Source organism: Melospiza georgiana, chromosome 5, assembly GCF_028018845.1.
Source record: "Melospiza georgiana isolate bMelGeo1 chromosome 5, bMelGeo1.pri, whole genome shotgun sequence".
Taxonomy (NCBI): domain Eukaryota; kingdom Metazoa; phylum Chordata; class Aves; order Passeriformes; family Passerellidae; genus Melospiza; species Melospiza georgiana.
This window is the reverse complement of record NC_080434.1, coordinates 68840166-68857196: the sequence shown is the minus strand read 5'-3', so window position 1 is coordinate 68857196 and position 17031 is coordinate 68840166.

The following is a 17031-nucleotide window of genomic DNA, read 5'->3' as shown; positions in this document are numbered from 1 at the left end:
AAAGAACATGTTGGGAAGGAAAGTCCTCACCCAACACCAGCATAAAGTGTAGCCCACTCCAATGCCTTGCTTTTCATGTTTTTCTCCTAGTGTTCTTGCACTTTCTCAGTAAATCTCAGAGGACTGGCAGTGCTCTGGCTTTGTTCCCTACCCAAATCTCCTCAGGTTCCCTACCCAAGCTCAGAGCTCAGAACCTCCTTCAGCAGCAGAGGTAGAGTGAAGCCCTCAGTCCTGCTGGTTTTAATTGGGAGTCAGAGCCAGGGATGAATTTAGAAAGAGGGAGTAGAAGAAGCCATGGAGCAATGAGTGACAGCAAAGCCCTTTGATGGCACAGCCAGCACTGACAGATGCAGGAGCCCTCGGTGCTGTGCTCTGCAGAGAGCCTTTGTGAGGAGCTCTGCCCAGAGCAGAGCTAGGAAGTTGTATTTCCACTAAAAAAGAGGAATAAAAAACAAAACTTGATTTTCAGCATCGCCAGGTCCCAGCTCAAACCGCTGAAGGAGCTGCTCTGCAAACTGCACAATCACACAGCACTGCTCAGGTTCAAGTAAGGATGAACTTTGAGGAATTGCCTTGGCATTCCCAGTTTGGATGGGAATAGCAAAGGCAGCTTGGATTTAACCTGTCCTAGATGTCTTGACAAGGATTTGCATATTTAGAGGGTAGATAACAGCTCCATGATGATGATGACGAGTTATTAACGTTTCCCAGGCTTTGTTTCCTCCCAGGGCAATCCTACACAAGGAACCAGGACTTCTCCAGAAGTGGGTTCACATGAGGAGGAGGTAACTCAAGTGCCACCCAGCCTAATGAAACAGAAAGGTTCTGGGAACCCTGTGGCTTCCCAGAGACACCTCAATCACAGCACACTATTAGAATTACTAAAAAAAAAAAAAACACCAAAAAAGCCGCTTTCCCCAGTTAATGTGATTTAACACCTGTTCTTAAGCATAAAGTACCTATGCAGAGCATCAGTGCAGTTCTGCCAGGACAGAATTGGAGGTTTTAGTCTTATACAGGAAAATAAAACAGCACCAGGCTAAGCTGGGTAATTCTGGACTAAAATCCAATTTTTCAACTAAAGCTTGACCTTGAGCCTAACTCTTACCTCAGCTGCCTCCTGCAAGAAAGATCAAACCAAACAACAAGCAGGCAAATTGAACAGCACCAGGCTAAGTCTGATAATTCTGGATTAAATTCCAACTCTGAAGCTAAAATCTGACCCTAGCTCTTACCTCAGCTCCCTTCTGCTGAAATATCCAACTTCTCACTGACACTTTCCTTTAAGCCAGCGCAGAAAACTTCCCTTGCGGATCCTTTCCCTTTGAAACCCAAGACATCTTTGTTTTCACACTGACTCAACACAAAAATAAAGCTTGTTTTAATAAATGTTTACAGCCTCAAATGATTTACTACAGCTTTACTAGAAGTCAAGCCACTCTGAACTTACACACAGATATCTTATGCCACCGGGTGGGTCAAGCGAGGGCTCCACTTAAAAAATCCCCAACCCTTCCTTTTTATCTGCATTTATTTAAACAAGCTGAAGCATTCAAACTGCCAAGGAACAACAGGAGAGCCGGAGGGGAACTTCCTCTGCGGTCCATCATTCTTAGGGAGCACCAACTGTACAAAAGCCACAGATATTTCAAAACTGGAGGGCTCTGGCTGAGATGGATTAGCCAACAAATCCCGATTATAGCCGGGAAGCGGCGACGCGCGGCTCGCAGGGGGGTGGCAATCACTGAGGTTGCTGTGCAGACAGGACTCCAAGTGTTGCCTCGCTGTTCCAGCCTCCCAAACAAACCCCAAAAGAGCAGCCACAAACCCAGCACCAGTAAGCCAGGTGAGGCACAGCTGGGTTTACTCAATCCTGGCTCAAGCGGTTCATCCCGTGCTGCAGCACTTGAGGAGCAGGAATTTGGCAGAGGAGGGACAAGGCTGTGCTCACACCTAGAGACAGTCCAGGAAAAATCCTGCAAACACTGAAATAACTTGGGGGAAAGGGGGAAATTCCCTTGGATTCTCCACGTGCAAATCCACACAGAGGAGCTGTGGCTGCCCCTGGATCCCTGGCAGCGCCCAAGGCCAGGCTGGACAGGGCTTGGAGCAACCTGGGATATTGGAAGGTGTCCCTGACCATGGCAGGGGTGGAATGAGATGTATTTTAAGGTCCAAAACCCAAACCTTCCCGTTATTTTCTATTCCTGCAGGACAGCCAAAACCTTCCCACGATTTTTGACTCCTTCAGGACAGCCCAAACCTTTCTATGATTTTCTGTTCCTGCAGGACAACCCAAACTTTCCCCTCACTTTCTATTCCTGCAGGACAACCCAAACCTATCCATGATTTTCTACTCCTGCAGAACAGCCCAAACCTTTCCATGATTTTCTGATCCTGCAGGTCTCTAAATGCCAACACGGCCGTGAAAAAGCAGCAGAGCTAAGGCAGAACATCAGCTCTAAATGAAAACTTTTCCATTAAACCGGAGCGGGGAAAGCTCCGGAGGCACAAACCCTCCCGGAACACCGATCCTCACCCGACGTGCGGGGACAGCACGGGTGACAAAGCTGCTGTGCCACCTACAGTCACTTGTGGTCCAGCACAGAGTCCCTGCAGCGGTCCCTGTCACTTCAGCCGGTGTCACCCAGCGCTGCCGCGGCCATGCCGGTGAAGGAAGCGCTTCCTCTGCAGGGCAGCGGGGAGACACCGCAAAAATAGCTCTGAAACTTCACCCCAAATCACACAGCGCGTTTAAACCCTTCCTCCCCCCGCGTTTTAGATTAACTCCTTGCTGGGGGTCTTCCCCAGCGCGCACAACTGTCCCAACTTTTCGCATTAAAGTTTCGCTTTTTCTGCTTATTTTCTCCCCCTCCTTTTTATTGCGGTTTTTACACCAACACCAAGTCAGGCAACCTCATCCGCTCGGCAGAGCTGAGCAGCACCCGGTGCCCTCCGCCGCATGCTGGGTGCAAAGGCGACAAAGTAAAAACGGGGCATAAAACACCCCAAGAACAGCCAGACCCCAACTTTACATCGCTCCTTTTTCCCTCTGTGTCCTCCTGTCCCACCGCATCCCCGGGGCTCGGACGTCCAGCTCTGCACAAGCAGTTCAACTTTAGGAGTGTCACCAACAGAAAAAAAATAAAACCAAACTAAACTCAACTAAAATAAAATAAAAAAGAAAAACCAAAAGGGAAGATTTTTCAACCCGCATCCCAAGAGGGAAAACCAGAACACATCCCCCTCTCCAAGCCCACCGCATCCCGCCGCGACCCCTGCGCTGTGCAACAAGCAAAATCCGGGGTGGCAAGCGGGGGTGGCAGGGGGACAGCCGGGTCCCTCCGGTCCCCCCAGAGCCCCTCGGAGCCCCTCAGACCCCCGTCCCTCACCGCAGGGCTGGAGGTGGAAGAGCCGCCGGGCTGCCATGGCCGCGCCGCTCATCCCGTCCGCACCATCGCCGCGCCTTCGCCTTCCCCGCCGCCGACGGGGGAGGGGGGGGGCAGAACTTCTTTATTTATTTTCCCCCGCCGAAAATAAATAAATAATGAAGAAAAAAAAAAGAGAGAGAGAGAGACAACTGGGTTTTCACACACACACACACACACCCCCTGCACGCGAGCCAATTAAAATAAATAAATAAATAAATAAATAAATAAAATAATAATAAAAAAATAAAACTGGAGAAAGTCCCGAGCGAGGAGCGCGGCTGGGAGGGGAAGGGACAGGCGGTGTCACAGGCGGCCGGGTCCTAAAGCCCGCCCGCGGCCCCGGCGGGGACAGCGACACCGCAAAGGCAGATCCTGACCGCAGACCCCTCCTCGGGGAGCCTACGGAATTTTTTACATAATATATTGCGTTGGAAGGGGTTGGAAGGACCTCAATGATCATCCAGTTCCAGCCCTGGCCATGCAGGGACAATTTCCACCAGCCCAGGTTGTTCCAAGTCCCATCCAATCTGGCCTTGGAACTTCCAGGGATCCACAGCTCCTCTGGGTACCCTGTGCCAGGGCCTCACCATCCTCTTATTGAAAAAATCCTTCCTAATATTAATTCATATCTATATGGACACGTATCCTTCAGGTTAAAATCATTCCCCCCCTTGTTTCAGAGCAACAGGCCCTCGATTGGGGCTCTTCCCTTCAATGAAAAATTAATTCTTCAGGTTAAGACCACCATCCCTTGCTCCAGTGCAACAGGCCTTGGACTGAAGTTCTTCCCTTCAATGAAAAATTAAATCCTAATTTTTCAGGTTAAAACCACCCCACCTTGTTTCAAAACAATGGGCCTTGCATTGAGGCTCTTCCTTTCAATGAAAAAGTAAATCTTAATTCTTCAGGTTAAAACCATTCCCCTCTTGTTCCAGCACAACAGGCCCTGGATTGAGGCTCTTCCCTTCAATGAAAAATTAATTCTTCAGGTTAAAACCTTTCCCCCTCCTTGTTCCAGCACAACAGGCCCTGGATTGAGCCTCTTCCCTTCAATGCAAAATGAAATCTGTATTCACTTTTCCAGGGATGCAGGCTGCTGGAGGCATTAGCAGGGGAGATGATGTTCGTAACTTCAGAGCAAGAAAAAGCAGAGCTCTGACAAATTTTGCTTCTCCCATCAGATGTGCTCATGGACACCTCACCCAGACTGGTTTTCTCTGGCACTTCAAAATTCCTCTCAAATAACCTAGCACAGAAACTTTTGAGTCCAAACCAACCAGCTGGGGGTCAAAATAAATCCCTGGGGCACAGCAGAGCAAGGGAGTTTGAGGTTATTGACCAAACCAAGCAGCAACAAGAAATTTGAAAAGCAGGGGCAAAAAAAAGCAACCTGCAGCCTTGGCTGTAGGAAAAAACAGGCACATTTAAGTTCTTACACCATGAAGATTGGACTGGGACTGTTTTGTTTCTCCATTTCTTGATTTTTCTTTCCTCAAGAAGGGTCTCAGCTGATCCAGCTACAGCAATTTGGGAATCTTGGAATGGTTTTGGGTGGGAAGGGTCCTTAAAGAGCATCCAGTGCCATGGGCAGGGACATTTTCCACTAGCCCAGATTACTCCCAGCCCTGTCCAACCTGGCCTTGGACATTTCCAGGGATCCAGGGGCATCTATAAAATTTGGATATTTGGAAATGAGAGGTGAAGAAGGTTTAAAGAAATCCCATTGACATCTTGGCTTTTGGTTGCTACAGATCTTGGTGTAGATGCAGCATATCCTGAGTGAACCTTCACCATCCTCTAAATCGACAAACCACATCCAGGGGAAAAAAAAAATCCCAAATCACCCAGGAAAGCATTTGACATCATTTGAACTGAGGTGGGAAACTCTCTGTCAAAAGTTGAAGGTTAACAACCTTATTCTCATACTAAATCCAAAACACAACACTTTAAATCAACTCTATCCCAGCCAAAACCAGGACATCACCAAAAAAAAGGAAAAAAAAGTGGGGGGATTTGATTGTAATCCAAATAATTTAATCCAATTTAATTTATGTTGGCTTGGAAGATGCATTTATTGAGGAAGTGAATGTTTGAGCGGTTTAGCTGTACATGTTTATATACAACATTTAACTCTGTGCCCACACTGAGCACGTGGCAGCTGCACCAGGTGAGAGGGAGCCCAGTGTGCCCAGGGGTCACCTTGCCAGCTCCTCCTGAAGAGGATAACCAGGAATGACTGGGGAATACATGGCAGCATCCAGGGACAACTTCCCAGGGCCAGGAAGTCTTTTCCAAGAGTTTTGAGATCCCTTCCACTCCTGCATCCTATGGGCTCTGAGCTCATGGCAGAAAACTTGACCCTGGTATTAACTCCCTTTTAATGCAACAAACCATATTTCCCCATTATGATAAATTATCATTAAAGCAGTGCCTGTCCCATGGTAGAAATCCTAGCCCTCCACCAGTGACATTTTCTGGAGGGTATCAGCTTATCTGCCACCATGCCAGGCACCAGAGGGGACATCAGATACTGCAGTGTCTGGCTCTCTCTGCTCTATCCCAGCTCTCCCAACCTGATCTCTGCAGACATTCTCCCCTGTCACAGCCAAGCACAGCCACCCAGGGACGGCTGGATCCAAGGAGCAGCAGTTCCACCCTTCCCCAAGCCCATCAGCTGCTGAGGAGCCTCATCCCAACATTCCCCTCCAGCAGGTTCTTAACTTTATGCACAAAGCCAACCTCCCTCCCAGGCAGAAGTTCATTTTCCTCCCTTACTGACTGACTGGTTGGCATTAAGCAGCTCTTTGTAGCCAGGCTGGTTTGTGGCTGGAAACCAGCGGGAAGTGGATTTTTGCTTCACAACCAGATCATACAGGACCTGCTTGCCTGGTCCAGCAGGATCAGCCAAGTATCCCAGCAGAAGATACTTGGGTTCCCTCCAAGGCAGAGACAGATGCCAGGTGTATTTGCTTTTCAGCAGGATGCTTTTCCAAGACTCTGATTGATTTTTTTTAAATATTTTTTTTCTTTCTGGTGGCCTCACATTGGAGGCTGCAAGAGCCTGGACACAGAAAGTAACACTAGGTGGACCCAAGCATTGCAGAGAAACCCTTATCGCATCCTCATGAAGCAGCTCTGGGATTCCCAAGCTGTGACACAGCCAAGACTAGAAACAAAAGCAAAGAAATTGCTTAGGAGATCCAAATTAAAAATGTAGGTACCACTATGGCTGAAGTCTGGGTTGTTTTATTCTGTTTGCATCATGAACTCCTTAAATCCCACCCCACCTCCTGCTCTTTGAGTGCAGCTCAAGGGAAACCTGAGTTCTCTTCCCAGCTCCTGCTGCACATCCTTTCATGCCATCACCTGCAGGACACTGCAATAAAAAAGCACAGCAGAGGGAGCAGCAACCTGCTGGGAGCTCCAGGTAACTCCTGCCTTGGATTCCTGGTCTTTTGGGATGGGTTTAAGTGCTTATCCCACCACTGATCCCTTCAGCCCTCTCTGATTCCACCCCTGGAGCTGAATCCCACAAGAACAGCCCTGGAGATCCCATTTCAGGCTGCTCTGGGGAGACCCAGGCTGGTTTGAGGCACCAGGTTTGCTTTCAGGAATCCAAGAAATTAACTTTAGAAGCCAAAGCAGCCAGTGACCTGAATTTTGAGGAGGTTTTGAGACTCGGAGGTGAGTTCAGCAACTGCCATCTTCTTTTTGGCACAAATAAATATTACACTGAGCAGCATCAGCACACCCAGGTGAAAGGGAGCACATCAAGCCCTCCTTGAAGAGTCAAATATTTTAAGGTTGCCCTCACCTGAGAAACTCATCTAAGTAAGAGAGAGAAGAGCCCAGAACAACTCCAGGAAAAGGCACAACAGTCCCTTCAGCACAAGGGGGATTAGGGGAGTTTAGGAGGCAGCTGCGCAACAAGCAGACCCAGAATTCTGAAGCTTTAAGGTAGAGGCAATATTCTGCTGCTCCTTGCTCATGTTCCCAAACAGAAGGTAAAGAAAAAAGACAAGAGAAGAAACAATCAGCTATATTTGATTAAAATGTACAGAAACACTCACTCCTTTGTCTCCCTCCTGTACAATCTTTTTCCCTAGCAAGGGAAGGAGCCCAGGGAGGGCAGAGCTGCTGCTCAACCAAGAGCTGCTGGGAAGGTCAGGCTCCTTGAGCTGCAGATTGCACCCAGATGGTGATTTCCTCCTGGCACTGGCAGGAGCTGGGGAAGGCAGCCAGGCTCCAGCAGGCTGTGCCAGAGCTGGAGGCAGAAACTCCCTGGCCAAAGCCATGCCAACATGCAGATCTCATTAGGCCAGAGCCTGCAGCCAGCTCGTGCTGCCCCCGGCTAGAGCAGGGAGACGAGAGCAGGCCTGGGAGCTCAGACATCACCACTGTGCTCGCTGCACAGGCTTGGCCCTGAGCACAGCCCCTCCCCGTGCCCTGAAATGTTGATTTGTAAAGATCTCCCACCTCCAGGAGGTGTTTAAGGAGACAAAAAGGGAGCAGCTCCCACCTGGGTGTCACCTCCCTGGGAAGGAGCCACAGAACTTGGAGAGAATCATGGAGTCATGGAATGGTTTGGGTTGGAAAGGACCTTACAGATCATCCAGTGCCACCCTCTGCCATGGGCAGGGACACCTTCCACTGTCCCAGGGTGCTCCAAGCCCCATCCAACCAGGCCTTGGGCACTGCCAGGGATCCAGGGGCAGCCACAGCTTCTCACCCTCCCAGGGAACAATTCCTTCCCAATATCCCACCTAACCCTGCCCAGAGGGGGAATTGGGGTAAAAGTGAGAAAAGTCATGGCTTGAGACCGCAGACTGATGGAATGGTTTGGGAAGGGACCTTAAATCCCATCCAGTGCCACCCCTGCCATGGCAGGGACATCATCTACTGGCCCAGGTTACTCCAACCCCATCCAACCTGGCCTTGGGCACTTCCAGCGATCCAGGGGCAGCCACAGCTGCTCTGGGCACCCTGTGCCAGGGCCTGCCCACCCTCACTGGGAGGAATTCCTGCCCAATATCCCGTCCATCCCTGCCCTCTGGCAGTGGAAGCCATTCCCTGTGTCCTGTCCCTCCATCCCTTGTCCCCAGTCCCTCTCCAGCTCTCCTGGAGCCCCTTCAGGTCCTGCAAGGGGTCTGAGCTCTCCCTGGAGCCCTTTCCTCTCCAGGTGAGCACCCCCAGCTCTCCCAGCCTGGCTCCAGCCCTGGAGCAGCTCCATGGCCTCCTCTGGGCTCTCTCCAGCAGCTCCAGGTCCTTCTGATGCTGTGAGAGAGAGGAGCAGCCGCAGATGAACGTGGTTTCTCTCACAGCCACAGGCTCCTGAGCACTGCCAGTCCACCCAAAAATTTGAACCAGAAATAATTGTGGTCAATTTTGGTATAAAGGAAAAAATTATTTCCCAAGGAGTGTGGGATTGAAATCCACCTCCCAAGCAGCAGCTCAAGCTCCACTCTGGCCCTTCAGCACCTGGGTGTCAGTTTTGCCTCCTGCAGCAATCAGAGATCTTGTCAGAGCACATCCCCATTCCTGGCTGGCCAGCAGCAGGATTGGGGTCTCTGTGTCACACAGGGGCTGTCACACCCTGCAGAGAGCCCAGGCTGTGTCTCCCTGCTGCCAGAGACCCAACACATCCTTACAGGACACAGCAAACCCTGGTAGGGCATATCTATGGAATGGAATATGGAATATCCTGAGTTGGAAGGGACCCACAGGATCATCCAGGCCAGCTCCTGGCCCTGCACAGACACCCCAACAATCCCACCCTTGTCCAAACCCTCCTGGAGCTCTGGCAGCCTCAGGGCTGTGCCCATTCCCTGGGGAGTTGGGCAGTGCCAGCATCCTCTGGATAAGGAACCTCTTCTTGATTTCCAACCTCAACCAGCTCCAGCCATTCCCTGGGTGCTGTCCCTGTCACAGAAACCAGAGCTGCCCCTCCTGTCCAGCACAGTGGCATTGCTGAGGCTCAGCCATGCCACTGGAGCCACTGAAGAAGAGGGGGACATTCAGCAGAAGATGCTTTTCCACTCCTCTGCTTTCTTTGTGGGGAAAATCTTGGGAAAATCCTACCCTTCAAATGATGTTCCAGCTACACAAAGAGTCCTGCTGCCTAATGAGCACATCTTGGGCAGAGATAAACACAATAGATTTGCACGGAGCCACAGCTGAATAGCTGACTTCAGCCTTAGTTTAGCCTCAGAGCATTAAGAGATTGTTGATTCCAGTGGAGAACACACTTGCCAACCTCTTTTTTTGTGTGTGTAGAGCACAATTTAAAGTTAAAAACCCTCAGTGACTCCAGGCACTGACAACCTCAGCCCCTCTCAGGCCGTCAGTGACCACTCAATGTGAATATTTTCACTTCTGCTGGAGGCAACGTGCTGGTGATAAGGAATTCAGCATGGTGGTTATTTATTTTCAGAACTCTAATGGATTTAGTAATAAACTCTGCTCCTTGCCCAAGACTCAGCTGAACATGTTCTGAAGCCCAAGGCCCAGAGCAGCAGCTCCAGATGATGTCATGTAAGAGTGCAATAAAGAATTACACAACGAAGGCAGCAGATAAAAAACAGGGACAATCAGCAGCTTCTCAAGATGTAATGAGGAATAAACTCCAGCCATGCAGAGCCCCTTGACTAATTATTCCAGTTAAATCACACATATCCACAGGCAAAAATATTTACCTGAAACCTTCATGACGAGGAAGAGGAGGGCACCAGGCAGCAGTGCAGCTTCACACCAGGCAGAGACACACAGGAAGCAGCAGAAACAAAAACAAGCCGAATGAAGATCATTTTCCAGGCAAAAAAAGAGCAGATTTTAACTGACTCAGCAGCAGGTTCATGAGGACTTACAGCACAGAGAAGTTGTGAGCAACTGGAAGAGCTTCCAGACAAGCTAAAACTCCCACTTTTAAGACAAAAATGGATCAGATTCTGGGATGTGGTTGTGAAGATTCTTCACACTTGGGCATGGTGACTTTCATCTCACTGAGCACATACAATTGCTGGCAGCAGACTCATAAGAACAGAAAAGAAAAAAAAATAATAAAAAGCCCCTCAAGTTCCACAAGCAGCTTCAAAGCCCAACAGGGTTTTCCTCACTGCTAAAGGGGATTCAGAGTTCATTGTGCTCATGGAACTCAAGTTGGGCTGCAGAAAAAACTTCCTTGAGGTGCACCCTCCCCAGCAGTGGGACAGAGGGGGTGAGGGGCAGGGAGGCACAGAGCACCCCAATAAAACCATCACAGGTTCACAACTGGAGCTTCCACATACCAGCCTGGTCCAGGATGGGATATTTGGTGAGAGGATGTGGCAGAAGAGGCATTTCAAGGGATGTGGCAAGCACAGGTACCAGCAAAGGGCTGGGTGGCAGAAATGGGGGCAGCAGCTCCTGTCAGAGAAGGAGAATTCACCACGTTCTCCACCACCTCTCCTTGTGGAGAAGGAGAATTCACCACGTTCTCCACCACCTCCCCTTGTGGAGAAGGAGAATTCACCACGTTCTCCACCACCTCTCCTTGTGGAGAAGGAGAATTCACCACGTTCTCCAACACCTCCCCTTGTGGAGAAGGAGAATTCACCACGTTCTCCACCACCTCCCCTTGAGGAGAAGGAGAACTCACCATGTCCTCCTTGGGTTCACCAAGAGCACAAAGTCCCCACAGAGCCAGAACCTCGTGTTTGAGAGCCCATCCCTTCAAACCAACAGCAGTTGAAAGGAGTTTTTTACTCTGAAATTAGTAAAACAACAATTAATGGAAACCAATGCAGCAGCACAACCCAACAGAGGGGCTGAGCTGCTCTCCCTACTACCACATCAACCAAAACCCAGCTCTTCTAATGCTGATAGCCCAGCACATGTTCTTCAAGTTAATTTGGATCAGCAGCATTCCCACCGCGTGGAGGAGGGCATAAATAAAGCCCTCAAAGCCTTTAGGAAGCAGCTCAGTATCTTTATAATGATATTTTTGCATTAAATGCCACAGACTATTGATGGCAGCAGGGATTTAGTGGCTCCCACTAAACAGTGACAAAGGAAAGAGTCTGACAGCAGAGAGGTTTTTTCCTCCAACCAAACACCTCCCTTTTCCATGAGAGGGAAGAAAGAATAACCAGCTGGACAAACCATTCCTGAGGTAAAATATTTCCAGCCAAAAGGGACCTACAATGATCATCTAGTTCAGCTGAGAGATTAGATCTGCCTTCTGCAACCCTTTCTGGACAGGAAAAACTGTCCCAGAGGGATCTGGAAGTTTGCAAATTCATTTTCAGTCTTTACAAGGCAAAAAGGGAAACTTTTAAGAACTTGATACCCAAAGTAAGAAGCCTGAAATCACCTGCAGGTTTACAAAGAAAACCATTCCATGAAAAATTTCCAAGTAGGCCACGAGTTTTTGCCATGTTTTAGTGCCATGAGGAACAGGAAAGGAGCAGTGCAAGGGAATTTTGACTCACTAGCAGGGAAGTTTTCCAACATTAAGCCAGTTCAACATCAGTCTGGTCATCATCTCCTAGGAGATTATTCTTCCTGCGCAAACCAGAAAACCCCAAAGGTTGCCATGTAAAAAACAAGGGGAGGTTTGATGAGTTTTACTCCTTTTTAATAGAGGAGAGCTGGAAGAAAAACAAGTGATTCTTATCTCTGAATTCAGCGTTTCACTATCAGTGCTGTGCCAAAATACAAAATTATTTCCTTGCTACAGGAAAGATTTCTACATGCAAAGAGATGCAAGACTCCCTAATATTTATATTGTATTTATTTCATAGCCCATCCATACTCCCCTTTCCTCATTCTCCACCTGAGGCTGCAGAACTATAGGGAAATATCTTTTAATCCTGTTGCTGCCTCTTACCCCAGTGAGAAGAAACAACTTTTACACCCCAAAATGACCAAACCCAACCAATATTTGCCACTTTGAGAGCTGCAGCTCAGAGCTGTCCACCACCCGCCAGGCTGCAGCTCCTGTTTCTGCAGAATTCAGATTCTGAAATTACAACTCCTGCTCCCTGTCCTTCTCTTCCAGGCTGTATTTTGGGCTCTCCTGGCTGAAGAGAATGTGCAGACTTCAAAGGGCCACCTACAACAGCGCTGGCACCTTCTCATCCATTGGGATGCTTCTCTCACAGACAGGCTGGCTCCTGGCTGGAAATCCTGAGAAAATAGATAGAAATAACTGGAATTAAAGCAGAGAGTAACTTGAGAGACATTTCCTTCTCTGGGGAGCTCCCACATGCCCTTTCACCAGCCTCAAGTCCCAGGATGTGGCAAGAGATTACACCCAAGGACAGAATAAAACACGTCAGGAGCGCAATTCCTTTATCACAACATTCTGGCCTTCCTTTTTTTGGGGGAGTGGTGCACACCCCCAAGAGCTCAACCAGTTTGAAATATCCCCAAAGTTGGGTTTGTGGTGTGATTTCTGAGCTTTCAGCTCCAGAAGCACCAAAACAAGGGGCTTTCTGAGAAAAGGAATAAAAGCAGTGGTGTAACACCCACCAGAAAGCAGCTCTGAATGAAACCAAACATTCTTGGTAGTCCAAGGTCTTTGCTGCCTCCCCCATGAAGAAGACAGATGAGGAAAATAATGCATTTCAAACCCTCTGCAGACCTCCAGTGTCTGAGAAACTGCAGCAGACTGATATGAAGAGAGGCAGCAAGATTCAGCTCAGACTGGCCTGCAGTTCCTGTTCCCACAGGAGAATGTATTTACACCCTGATAAGCTGGGCAGCGGCTTGATTTGGGAAATGTTTTGGTTCCAGAGTGAGAAACAACTCCTCTCTTTGCAGCATTTGCTTCCCACAAGACAGCACCAGCCTCAGATGATTTTGTCTCTGAGCACTGAAGCCTGCTGGGAACCAGATAAGCAGTCAAAATTAGGGTCAGAGTCGATGTTATTCCACCAACTAATGCCCAGTGCTGCTCAAAGGAGGATCTTTAAGTGATTGGGTTTATTGTCACCCCACACAGCTCTAAGCTTTGGGAAGGAGAGCTCCAAGGGTGCCTTTTCCAGAGCAGCCAAAACTGACCTTGATCCCCTCCCTGGACCAACCACACTGATCCACCTGGCCAAAAACTCCTTCAGGTATCAGGGAATCGTGGTTTGGGTTGGAAGGGATGGTAAAGCTCATCCAGATCCAAATCCAGACCCTTCCATGGGCAGGGACACCTCCCACTATCCCAGGTTTCTCCAAGTCCCATCCAACCTCAGCTTGGAATTTGTGATATTTTTGTCTTTATCCACAAACGCGCCAAGCCCTCATTGAGCAGTTCTTCCCTAATGAAACATAAAAATGTTGAGGTGAGAAGCTGCATTCACATCTCCCTCATCTCCCTGTCCATGCAGAGCACTTCAGGCTGGTTGAGGACCCCTCCTGTCCCAGCTCATGGGGGACATGAACTCCATCCCCTCATCACCTTCTCTGCCCATCACACTGAGGCACCCCCGGAGCTGCTGCCACAAACAGGGGAGCTAACAAAGGCAGGAGCAAATCAGGGAGGCTGCTGCCCTGGCACGGCTGTTTTCAGCCTGGAGACACAAAACAGACACTCTCAAAGCTTTTTAATAGAGAGTTTGCCTGCCATTACAAGTATTTATTGATTAGAGGCTGAAACACCACAGCAGTTCATTGCCAGCCCCCTTCTGGCTCCAGGCTCCCCTCCAGCTTAGCCAGGCTGTTTTCATGCTTGCTACACCTGAATTCTCACAATCAGAACGTCCCCTGCACTCTGAAATGATGCTACAAACACCACTAAGGACCAAAACTTCATTGTGGTTGTGAGAAATTATACTCCCTTTCAAAAAAATCTAAAAGGTTTATTAAAACCTTATCAAAAATACAGCAGAAGACTGAATAGAGAAAATATTATGGTGTTGAGAGCAAAGGATTTTTCCCACCATGTGCTCATGTATGCAATGGAGGTTTCCCCTTTTAACCCTTCAGTCCCTTCTGTCCATCAGCTCCTTGTTGTCTGTCCAGTGGTGGAGATCCCTTCATTAAATCTTGATTGAAGGTCAGATGTTGATGTAGTAACAATCCCACCCTCCCAAATGTCCCAAACCCGTAACAACACAAGGGGGGTAAAATATAAATCTATAAAACTTCTCCTCACATATATCCATGATATTTGCCTTTTAATTGTGAGATTGCTCATCACATTACTCACCTGTCACACCAGGCCGTTTTCATGCTTGCTGTACCTGAACTCTCACAGTCAGGATGTTCCCTGCACTCTAAAATGATTCTACAAACACCACTAAGTACCAAAAGTTCATTGTGGTGATATTGGGTGAGTGATGCAAATCCCTGCAGGGCTTCTCTCACTTCTCTGGGCTCAAGGCATTCATTGGGATGGGGATATTCCAGCCTGGTCCACACTGATCAATCAGGTGCTCCTGGTGGTTTTAGCAAGAAGCCCTCACTGAGGGTTTGAGCTGAGTTTGTGTGATTTCACCACAAGCAGCTCTCCCCAGATGTCACATCCCTGGTTTCTTTTCCCCAGCACGAGGAAGGAGAAGGGAACTCTGTCCTATCAGAGATAGGCTGGTTCTGTCCCCATACCAAAACCAATTCAGGCACAGCCTGAGAGGGTTCCAGAAGTGTTTGGACAACCCTCTCAGCCACAGGGTGAAATTCTTGGGCCAAGAGTTGGACTTTGATGTTCCTTGTGTATTGTATTTGTGGGGTGCTCCATGGCAGGAAGGAATGATGAATCTGACTCCGTGTTCTCAGAAGGCTAATTTATTATTTTAAGATACTATGTTATATTAAAGAATACTAAACTAAGCTATACTAAAGAGTACAGAAAGGATACTTACAGAAGGCTTAAGAGATAATAATGAAAACTTGTGACACAGCTTGGCACTGATTGGCCAAAGAGTGAAAACAACTCACAGCAGAATCCACTGAAACAATCACCTGTGGGTAAACAATCTCCAAACACATTCCACATGAGCAAAACACAGGAGAAGCAAATCAGATAATTATTGTTTTCCTTTTTCTCTGAGGCTTCCCAGCTTCCCAGGAGAAAAATCCTGTGTGAAGGGATTTTTCCAGAAAATGTGAATGCCACATTTGTGGGCCCCTTCCAACTCAGATTATTCTGCAATTCAATGATTTAAATTCTACCCTGAGCAAGGTAAAGATCTGACAGCTCTAGAGAACTCCAAAGTCTTATCCCTTCTTGCCCAAGGAACATCCTGCAGCTCAGGAAAGTCTGGCCCAATTTGTGGTTGATTCCAGCCCATATCCAGCTCATCCCTGCCCGGATCTGGTGTGGGCTGGGACACCAGGCTGCATCCAGCCTCACTCATTAAAAAGGTTGAAATCACCGAGTGGCAGTGTCCCCATCACACAAAACACCCTGAGGTGCTGACAGCACCATCCTGGCTGGGTTCAAGGTCATTATCTGACTTTCTGAAACACTAAAAGGTTCACCTGGCACATTTCCTCTGTCGTGATCAGCAGCAAGAAATAGAAACTGGGAGGGGAGAGTTGAGCAAGCCCTGTGAAAACCATGAGGAGCTAAAGGCTCAGCCCCTCTCCTTGCAACATCCACCCAGGGTGAGTGTTCCTGGCCACAATTCCCAAACAAACATCCCATTAAGGTTTTGGTTCTGCAGAGAAAGCAAAAGCCTGGAGCACTGTGGGCTGCCAGCCTTTGAACACAGTGGGAGTTACTGGTGATGTGTATGGAGAGGGAAAAGGGCATCTCAAGAGGGTAAAACCAGCTCCTTTTACTGATCCATGAATCTGCTCCAGCCCAGAGCCCTGGATTGGATAAAAACTACCAACAAATACGCATTAAAGAGCTTTTGGAGCTTATCAGCCTATGGAGGGGCTCCCTGAGGTGCTGCCAGACTTTGAACACAGTGGGAGTTACTGGTGATGGGTATGGAGAGGGAAAAGGGCATCTCAGGATGGTAAAACCTGCTCCTTTTACTGATCCATGAATCTGCTCCAGCCCAGAGCCCTGGATTCGATAAAAAATACCAACAAATACACATTAAAGAGCTTTTGGAGCTTCCCAGCCTACGGAGAGGCTTCCTAAGGTGTCCTCCGAGGATTTAAAACGTGCCCCTCACAGGAGGGCTCACTCATCCTCTGAGATCATTTCAGCATCTCCAAAAATCCTGCATCAGGGAGACCTGCAGCTCTGCATGGTGTTAGATTTTTAAGCAAAAAAAATCTCCATAATATTTCTTTTTTCCCCACCTTTGACCACGCTCTTCAGTCTCCTCCCTTGTGCCCCTTGGAGATTTTTATTATTTCATGATTTGTAAGGCAGAAACTCCTCCCTGCAGTCCCAGTAACCAAGAGAACCCTCAATCAAAGGGAGATCAGATCAGACAAAGCCCTTCAGATCTCCAGCAGCACAAAGAGGATCAGCTGTGGCCTGGAGCAACACAACCTTCACAGGCTATTTCAGGGAGGTTAAGCAAATTTGGCTCAATAACACAAGTTTATGCCCCCTCTCCTCCCTGTAAATCATGCCCCATTCACAACACTGGAGCCCAGATTAAAGAAGACAGGGTGGATTAGCACCACAAAACTCAAAAGAGGTTAAATAATTATCCAGTCATTATCCCAA